The sequence below is a fragment of the Otolemur garnettii genome, unplaced genomic scaffold (genome assembly GCF_000181295.1).
Source record: "Otolemur garnettii isolate 467f Iridium unplaced genomic scaffold, OtoGar3 scaffold00105, whole genome shotgun sequence".
Classification (NCBI taxonomy): Eukaryota; Metazoa; Chordata; class Mammalia; order Primates; family Galagidae; genus Otolemur; species Otolemur garnettii.
Window position 1 is genome coordinate 6017304 of NW_003852500.1, and position 8322 is coordinate 6025625.

The 8322-nt window shown below is 45.8% G+C and overlaps 1 pseudogene; it reads left to right on the plus strand.

The window, feature by feature from the left end:
- Window positions 1–5294: 5294 nt before the first annotated feature.
- On the plus strand, window positions 5295–5557 carry LOC111727428 (annotated as a pseudogene).
- The last annotated feature ends 2765 nt before the right edge of the window (window positions 5558–8322 follow it).

The window sequence follows — 8322 nt, forward strand, 5'->3', positions numbered from 1 at the left end:
GTTGAGCTATAGGCGCCGAGCCTTTCTTTTCTTTTTTTTATTTATTCTTTTTGAGACAGAGTCTTACTATGTCACCCTTGGTAGAATGCTTTGGCATCCCAGCTCACAGCAACCTCAAACTCCTGGGCTTAAGTGATTCTCTTGCCTCAGCCTCCCAAGTAGCTGAAAGTACAGGTGCCCCCCACAATGCCCAGCTATTTGTTGTTATTATTTTTGTCATTGCTGTTTAGCAGGCTCAGGCTGGGCTTGAACCTGCTAGCCCTGGTATATGTGGCTGGCACCCTAATCATTGAGTGATGGGCGCCAAGCCTTATTTATTTATTTTAGTAGAGATGGAGTCTTGCTCTTGCTGAGGTTGGTGTTGAACTCCTGTGCTCAGGTGACCTACCCAGCTTGGCCTCTGAGAGTACTAGAATTACAGGCATGAGCCACTGTGCCTGGCCTTCTTATCTGCATTAAGAAATTAATAATCCCAGTAGAGTTCTTCATGATTTCTCATTTTCCCAACTCATTCTATAAAGTATTTTCTCTCTCTCTCTTTTTTTTTGAGACAGAGTCTCAAGCTGTCACCCTCGGTAGAGTGCCATGGCGTCACTCTGCTTACACTTGCTTACAGCAACCTCCAAGTTGGGCTCACGCGATCCTCTTGCCTCATTTTTTGTATTTTTAGTAAAGACAGGGTGTTGATTTTGCTCAGGCTGCTCTTAAACTCGTGAACTCAGGCAATCCACCCTCCTCGGCCTCCCAGGGTGCTAGGGTTACAGACTTAAACCACTGTGCCCAGCCAAAGAATTTTCTCTTTAACTACCAACAGTGAACATTACATGCTGTCCACTTCCGATCACTGCAGAATGAAAAGAAAAGTGCTGTTCTAGGGATCAGTGTTATTGAGGGATATGGCTGTGGGCTTCACCCAGGAAAAGTGGCAGACCTTGGACCTTTCTCAGAGGAACCTACACAGGGATATAATGCTGGAGAACTTCAGCCACCTTGTCTGCATGGGTAAGGGTTGTGTTTTCTGAAACTCTAAATGACATTCATTTCCTCCTTAGCTGCGGATTACAGGGGGTTTCTTTGTAGAGAGTATGATTTAAAAACTTAAGATTTAGGAGTCAAAGTTGGTTAATCTCTTTTGGGTACTATAAAGAACATCTGTAGTCTTTTCTCCAAAGAAATGTTCAAATGGACCTACTTTTTTTTGGAGACAGAGTCTCACTTTGTTGCCCTGGGTAGAGTGCTGTGGTGTCATAGGTCACAGCAATCTCAATCTCTTGGGCTTGAGCAATTCTGCCTCAGCCTCCCAAGTAGCTGGGACTGTAGGCGCCCTCCATAATGCCTGGCTATTTTGTTTGTTTGTTTGAGACAATCTCACTATGTTGCTCTGGGTAGAATGCTGAGGTGTCACAGCTCACAGCAACCTCCAACTCTGGGGCTTAAGCAATTCTCTTGCCTCAGCCTCCTAAGTAGTTGGGACTACAGGTGCCCACCACAATGCCTGGCTATTTTTTGGTTGTAGTTGTCATTGTTGTTTGGCAGGCCTGGGCTGGGTTTGAACTCACTAGCTCTGTATGTGGCTGATGCCCTAGCTGCTGAGCTATAGGCACCAAGTCACACCTGCCTATTTTTAGAGATGAGGTCTCGCTCTGGCTCAGGCTGGTCTGGAACCTGTGAGCTCCGGCAATCCACCTGCCTCAGTCTCTGGAGTGGTAGGATTACAGGGTCACCACACCCGTAAGTGGACCAATTTTTGTACAGGCACACCCTAGTTCCCCTTTAAATACCTCGAACATGAGGCTACTCATACCCTTTGTCATTTTCATTTACAGGGTGTTGTGTTACGAAACTGGAGGTGATTTTTAAGTTGGAGCAAGGAGAGGAGCCATGGATATTAGAAGAGGAGTCCCCAAGCCAGAGCCCCGCAGGTTATAAGTATTAACACTTGGTATATGCTAGTTTTGTCTGTGCGCTGGACGTACAGTGCAATATAATGACTTTGCATCCTAGTGGTAGAAGAGAATGAGGTGTAGTGTGTTCTTCATGAAAATGTGGTCAGGAAAGGACCTCTATGAAGTCAGTAGTTCAGTGAACATGGATTTGAATGAAGTGAGGCATTAGATTCCAAATATTCCGGCCAGATGGTATATCCCGTCCCATGAACCTGATGCCAGAGTATATGTGATATATGCAGGACAGCATTAAGCCTGGTTAGAAAGAGGTCTGTGGGTAATGGGGAGCATGTGAGAGGTGCTATCATAGATATAGGTGGTTGGACTGTTGATAGATTTTGAAGTTATCTCCAAAATAGAATTTGCTTTTCGAATGAATTAGTGGGAAAGCATTCAGTGTTTCAACACTAAACATGATGTTAGCTATACATTTCTTTTTTGTAAATTCTCTTTATCAAGTTGAGGTAGTTACCTTTGATGTCAGGTGTCTCTAAAACCACACCCTTTGATGATTTGCTTAGAGGACTTTGAGGACTCAGTATACAGTTATTCTTATGGCTAAGATTTATGACTGAAGGGATACAAAGCAAAATCAGTAAAGGTAACAGGCAGAGCAGGCAAAATCCACAGGAAAATAGGGACAAGTTTTCCAAGAGTCTTTTCCCAGTGGAACAGAACACAATTACTTAATTCTTCCACCATGAAATTGTGACAACATACATGAATTGTTTTCCACCAGAGAAACGTATTGGAGACTGAGTGCCCAAAGTGTTTTGCCAAGTACATACCAAAATTCCAGATTCCCAAAGGAAGTAGGTGGTTAGCTTGAATCATATTATTTACACAAACAGCTTAGTTACAGTGAACCTTTCTTACCAGGGAATTGTGAGAATGCTCCTGAAATCCAAATTCCCAGAGGCTATCCAGAGACCAAGCTTGGAAGCAGGCCTTTGTAAGGATGCCAGTCTCAGGCTTGGTATTTTAACACTTTTCTGCCCCCTCTCTATTCCTAAACTGACAGTTTGTCCAAGTATTGGATTTTGTCAAATGCTTTCTCTAAATTTTATGTAATCATATATTTTTCATTAGTTTATTTACACAGTGGCTTGCTTTATGGGTATTGAGTGTTTAACCAGTTTGGCTACTTTGTCATGAATTTATAATTGAATTTGAATTTACAGTTCTTTTTTTCAGACAGGGTCTTGTTCTGTCATCTAGGCTGAAGTGCAGCTCAATGCAACCTGAAACTCCTTGGCTTAAGTAATTTTCTGCCTCAGTCTCCCAAGGAGGTGGGAGAAACTACAGGTGCGCAACCCCACACCCAGGTAGTTTTCTTTTTTTTGTAGAGGTGGGGTCTTACTTTTTTTTGCTTGGTCTGGTCTCATGATCCTGGTTTCTTTTTTCTTTTTTTTTTTTTTTTTTTTGAGATGGAGCCTCAAGCTATCCCCCTAGGTAGAGTGCCATGGCATCATGCTCACAGCAACCTCCAACTCCTGGGCTCAAGCAAGTCTCCTGCCTCAGCCTCCCAAGTAGCTGAGACCCCAGGCACCCGCCACAACGCCTGGCCATTTTTTGGTTGCAGCCATCATTGTTGTTTGGCGGGCCCAGGCTGGGGATTTGAACCCGCCACCTTAGGTGTATGTGGCTGGCGCCTTAGCTGCTTGAGCCACAGGTGCCGAGCCATGCTCCTGGTTTCAAGCAGTCCCCCTACCTTGGTCTCCCAAAGTGTGAGGATTATAGGCATGAGCCATTGTGTCCAGCCTGAATTTATGAATTTTTGTGTGTAAATTCATGAGAGTTGCTGGTTTCCAATTTTCTTTTTCTGTAGTGTGTTTGGTTTTGGTATTGAGCTAATACTAGCCACATAAATAAATTAGTTGGGAAGTGTCCTTTATCTTCTGCTGAAAGAGAATGTCTAATCGTTGTTAGGATGTTAATTCTTTTTTTTTTTTGAGGCAGAGTCTTACTCAGTCACCCTTAGTAGAGTACTGTGGCATCATAGCTCACAGCAACCTCAAACTCTTGGGCTCAAGGGATTCTCTTGTCAGCCTCTTGAGTAGCTGGGACTATAGGTACCCACCACAACACTGGCTCTTTTTAGAGACAGAGTCTTGTTCTTGCTTAGGATGGTCCCAAACTCTTGTGCTCAAGCAATCCACCTGCCTCAGTCTCCTAGAGTGCTGTAATTACAGGTGTGAGCCACCACAAACATTTGAGTTTTTTTTAAAATAAAACACTATCTTGAAAAATTAATGATGGTGTTTGTAATTCTCATTATTAAAAAGCTGTGTTTTATTTTTTCACATAGGACAAACTATATTCTTATGCAGGATTGCATTAGGAAATAATTTTTAAACAGTGTTACCAAATAATCATATAAATCCCAAATGCAGCAAAGGTGGGCAATCTTCAGAGTGCACTTACAGGTTGTTGCAGTTGAAGCTACTCTTTTTTTTTTTTTTTTAGAGACAGAGTCTCATTTTATCACCCTCGGTAGAGTGCGGTAGCATCACAGCTCACAGCAACATCCAGTTCTTGGGCTTAGGTGATTCTCTTGCCTCAGCCTCCCGAGTAGCTGGGACTACAGGCACCTGCCACAACACCTGGCTGTTTTTTTGTTGTAGTTTGGCTAGGGCTGGGTTTGAACCCACGACCCTTGATATATGGCCCTGGTGACCTACTCACTGAGCCACAGCTGCTGCCCGATGCTACTCCTTTTGAATGTTTTTCCAATTCAATATGAAACAGATTTCATTATGGATTTCATCATGTGGCTTTTTAAAAGAAAAAAATGATTTTGATTTCTTCCGTAGTTCACAGTTTTTAGACGAGATCTTATTTTGGAAATCATAGGGTCCAGAAATGGTTTGAATAACCAAATGTTCTTTAGACAACAAAATATCTTAGCACAACTATAATAAGTAAGCATTACTATGGTACCAGTATATCCTGGAATCAAGAGTAAGATCGTAGGCTGGGTACAGTGGCTCATGCCTGTAATCCTAGCACTTTCCAAGGCCCAGATGGGCTGATTGCTTGAGCTTAGGAGTTTGACAGCAGCCTGAGCAAGAGCGAGACCCCCATCTCTAAAAGTAGCCGGGTGTTGAGGCAGGCACACGTAGTCCGAGCTACTTCAGAGGCTGAGACCAGAGAATCGGTTGAGCCCAGGAGTTTGAGGTTACTATGAGCTGTGAAGCCACAGCACTCTACTGAAGGCAACATAGTGAGACTCTGTCTCAAAAAAAAAAAAAAAAAAGGTAAGGTCATTTTTCTCTTTGTACAATCCACTTAATTATTTTAAAATATGAATATTGGACTGTCTCAGAGGAGACCGGCCATGCAGACACAATGGAGGTGGTACTGATTTTTCTGTGCAGCCTGCTGGCCCCCATGGTCCTGGCCAGTGCAGCTGAGCAGGAGAATGAAATGGACCCTTTTCATTATGACTAGCAGACGCTGAGGATTGGCGGATTGGCATTTGCTGTGGTCCTCTTTTCAGTTGGGATTCTCCTTATCCTGAGTCGCAGGTGCATGTGGAATTTCAATCAGAAGCCCCAGTGGAGAACCTCATTACTGCAGATGCAACAGAGCCCCAGAAAGCAGAGAACTGAAGTGCTGCCTTCAGTGGAAAGCCTCCCGGAACCTGAAGGCAGCTACTTGAACCTTTAGTTTCAAATGTTGATGCTTAAGAAAACTGGCCACTTCAGCAACAGACCTTTCCCCAGGAGAAGCCAAGAACTTGTGTGTGCCCCCAGGCCTTGCCCCATGCCCTCTAACACCATTCTTCAACTTAAGGATGTGACTAACACTTGCCCCGCCCACTGCAGCCTACAGCCCCGTCCATCTCCTGTGATGTGTCTCTGTGTGTGTGTTGCCGACTGTGGTCTTTGTGGCTGCTCGTGAATAATAATTGTGTTAGTGAACTGTAGACTCTCTTCCTTGGGCGGGAGATGAGCCTTGTCACCATTGGCTCCCTGCTCGCTGTGGCCCTCCTTCAGCTCCCACTGCCAGACCAGCCCCTTGTCCAGGTTTATGGTTAAGTATAGGGTGAGAGCGTGGGCAGGAGTCTGCAGTGGTCTTGGGACCTGGGAAGGTTTACATCATTTTCACTATCGTTCTTCACAGACTTTCTCCACTTCTTTTACAAGAACCTCGCTTCAATTTGACCCCATCTGTTCTGAAGGTCTCTTAGCAATTGGTGATAAAAAGCAAGGCGTAGGTGAGCCCAGTGTTGTCTCAGGCAGGTCATTCATTCGCCTCCCAGGGTCTTCCTCTGGGGAGTCCCCATCTGCCCTGACCCTTTGCCGAGCACCCAGAATTCCGGGCCCAGGGCTAACACTCCCCTTTCATATCTTCTCAGCAATAATCCCATGGGCTCTGGAACCCTTCTGCCTTGACCTTCCCTGGTTCCGAGACTTCAGTCTGTAGCCCAGCTCACTTGGACTCAGACTCCTGTCCCTGAAGTTGGTCTCTGGCAGACACTGGTTGAGGGATTCCCACTCTGCTGGGGCTGGCATGGGAGACCCCTGGTCAGGGGGTCTCTGCTTGTCAGTAGTCAGAGCAGTGCAGAAGGGAGGTTAGAGACCCAGGGGCTCCCGGAGCCCTGTAGCCCTGCCCTGCCCCAGAGGGAACAGTGAGAGGTCCAAGGTCATAATGAGAGTGGGAACTTGAACCTGATCCCGCCTTTCTTGTCCTCCATGTTCCCCTGGAAACTAACCATACCGTGCTGCTGTGACCAGGCTGCTGTTCTCTGTATCATGATCCATCCTCTCAACAGAAACAAGGAATAAACTATCATTTGTTTCCTAGGAGGAAAAAATAAAATAAACTATGAATATTTTTATCATTTGTAATTTCTGTTGTGGATCATGGTTCTGACTTCCACCTTTTTATGACTGCTTGAAGACAGTTTTTGGTTTTTTTTGGATTTTTTATTTTTTTTTTGAGGCAGCCTCAAGCTGTCCCCCTGGGTAGAGTGCCATGGCACCACAGCTCACAGCAACCTCCAACTCCTGGGCTCAAGCGAGCCTCCTGCCTCAGCCTCCCAAGTAGCTGGGACCACAGGCACGTGCCACAACTCTCGGCTATTTTTTTTTTTTTTTTTTTTGAGACAGAGCCTCAAGCTTTCCCCCTGGGTAGAGTGCCATGGCATCACGCTCACAGCAACCTCCAACTCCTGGGCCCAAGCGAGTCTCCTGCCTCCGCCTCCCAAGCAGCTGGGACCACAGGCGCCCGCCACAACGCCCGGCCATTCCTTGGTTGCAGCCGTCATTGTTGTTTGGCGGGTCCGGGCTGGGGATTCGAACCCGCCACCTTAGGTGTACGTGGCTGGCGCCCCAGCCGGTTGAGCCACAGGCGCCGAGCCACTCTCGGCTATTTTTTTTGGTTGCAGCCATCATTGTTGTTTGGCAGGCCTGGGCTGGATTTGAACCCATCAGCTCCGGTGTATGTGGCTGGCGCCTTAGCCACTTGAGCCACAGGTGCTGAGCCAGTTATCCTAACATTTTAAAAGAGCAAAACATAAATATGAACTCACTTAATGATTTTATTATCTATTTTAGCTTACATAAACTAATTGAAATGTTTTTGTTTATATGTTTTTTTGTTTTGTTTTAAGACAGAGTCTCACTTTATCGCCCTTAGTAGAGTGCTATGGTGTCACAGCTCACAGCAACCTCCAACTCCTGGACTTTAGCGATTCTCTTGTCTTAGCCTCCCGGGTAGCAAGAGCTATAGGCGCCCGCCACAGCGCCCAGCTATTTTTTGTTGCAGTTTGGCTGGGACCAGGTTCAAACCTCCTACACTTGGTACCTGGAACTGGTACCCTATCCACTGAGCCACAGGCACCACCCTGTTTATAATTTTTGTTTGAGACAGTGTCTCACTCTGTTGCACTTGGTAGAGTGCTGTGCCATCATAGCTCACGGCAACCTCAAATTCTCTTGCCTCAGCTTCCCAAGTAGCTGGGACTACAGGTGCCCACCACATCACCCAGGTTCAAACCTCCTACCCTTGGTACCTGGGGCTGGTGCCCTACCCACTGTGCCACAGGTGCCACTCTGTTTATAATTTTTGTTTGAGACAGTGTCTCACTCTGTTGCTCTTGGTAGAGTGCTGTGCCATCATAGCTCACAGCAACCCAACTCTTGGGTTTTCAAATCCTCTTGCCTCAGCTTCCCAAGTAGCTGAGACTACAGGTGCCCACCACAACACCCAGTTAGTTTTAGTAGATATAGGGTCTCCCTCTTACTCAGGCTGGTCTCAAACTCCTATGCTCAGGTAGTCCACCCACCTTAGCCTCCTAGGATTACAGGTGTGAACTACCACACCTGGCCTTGTTTATAATTTTTTTGAGTGTGATATTTCTTTTTTTTTT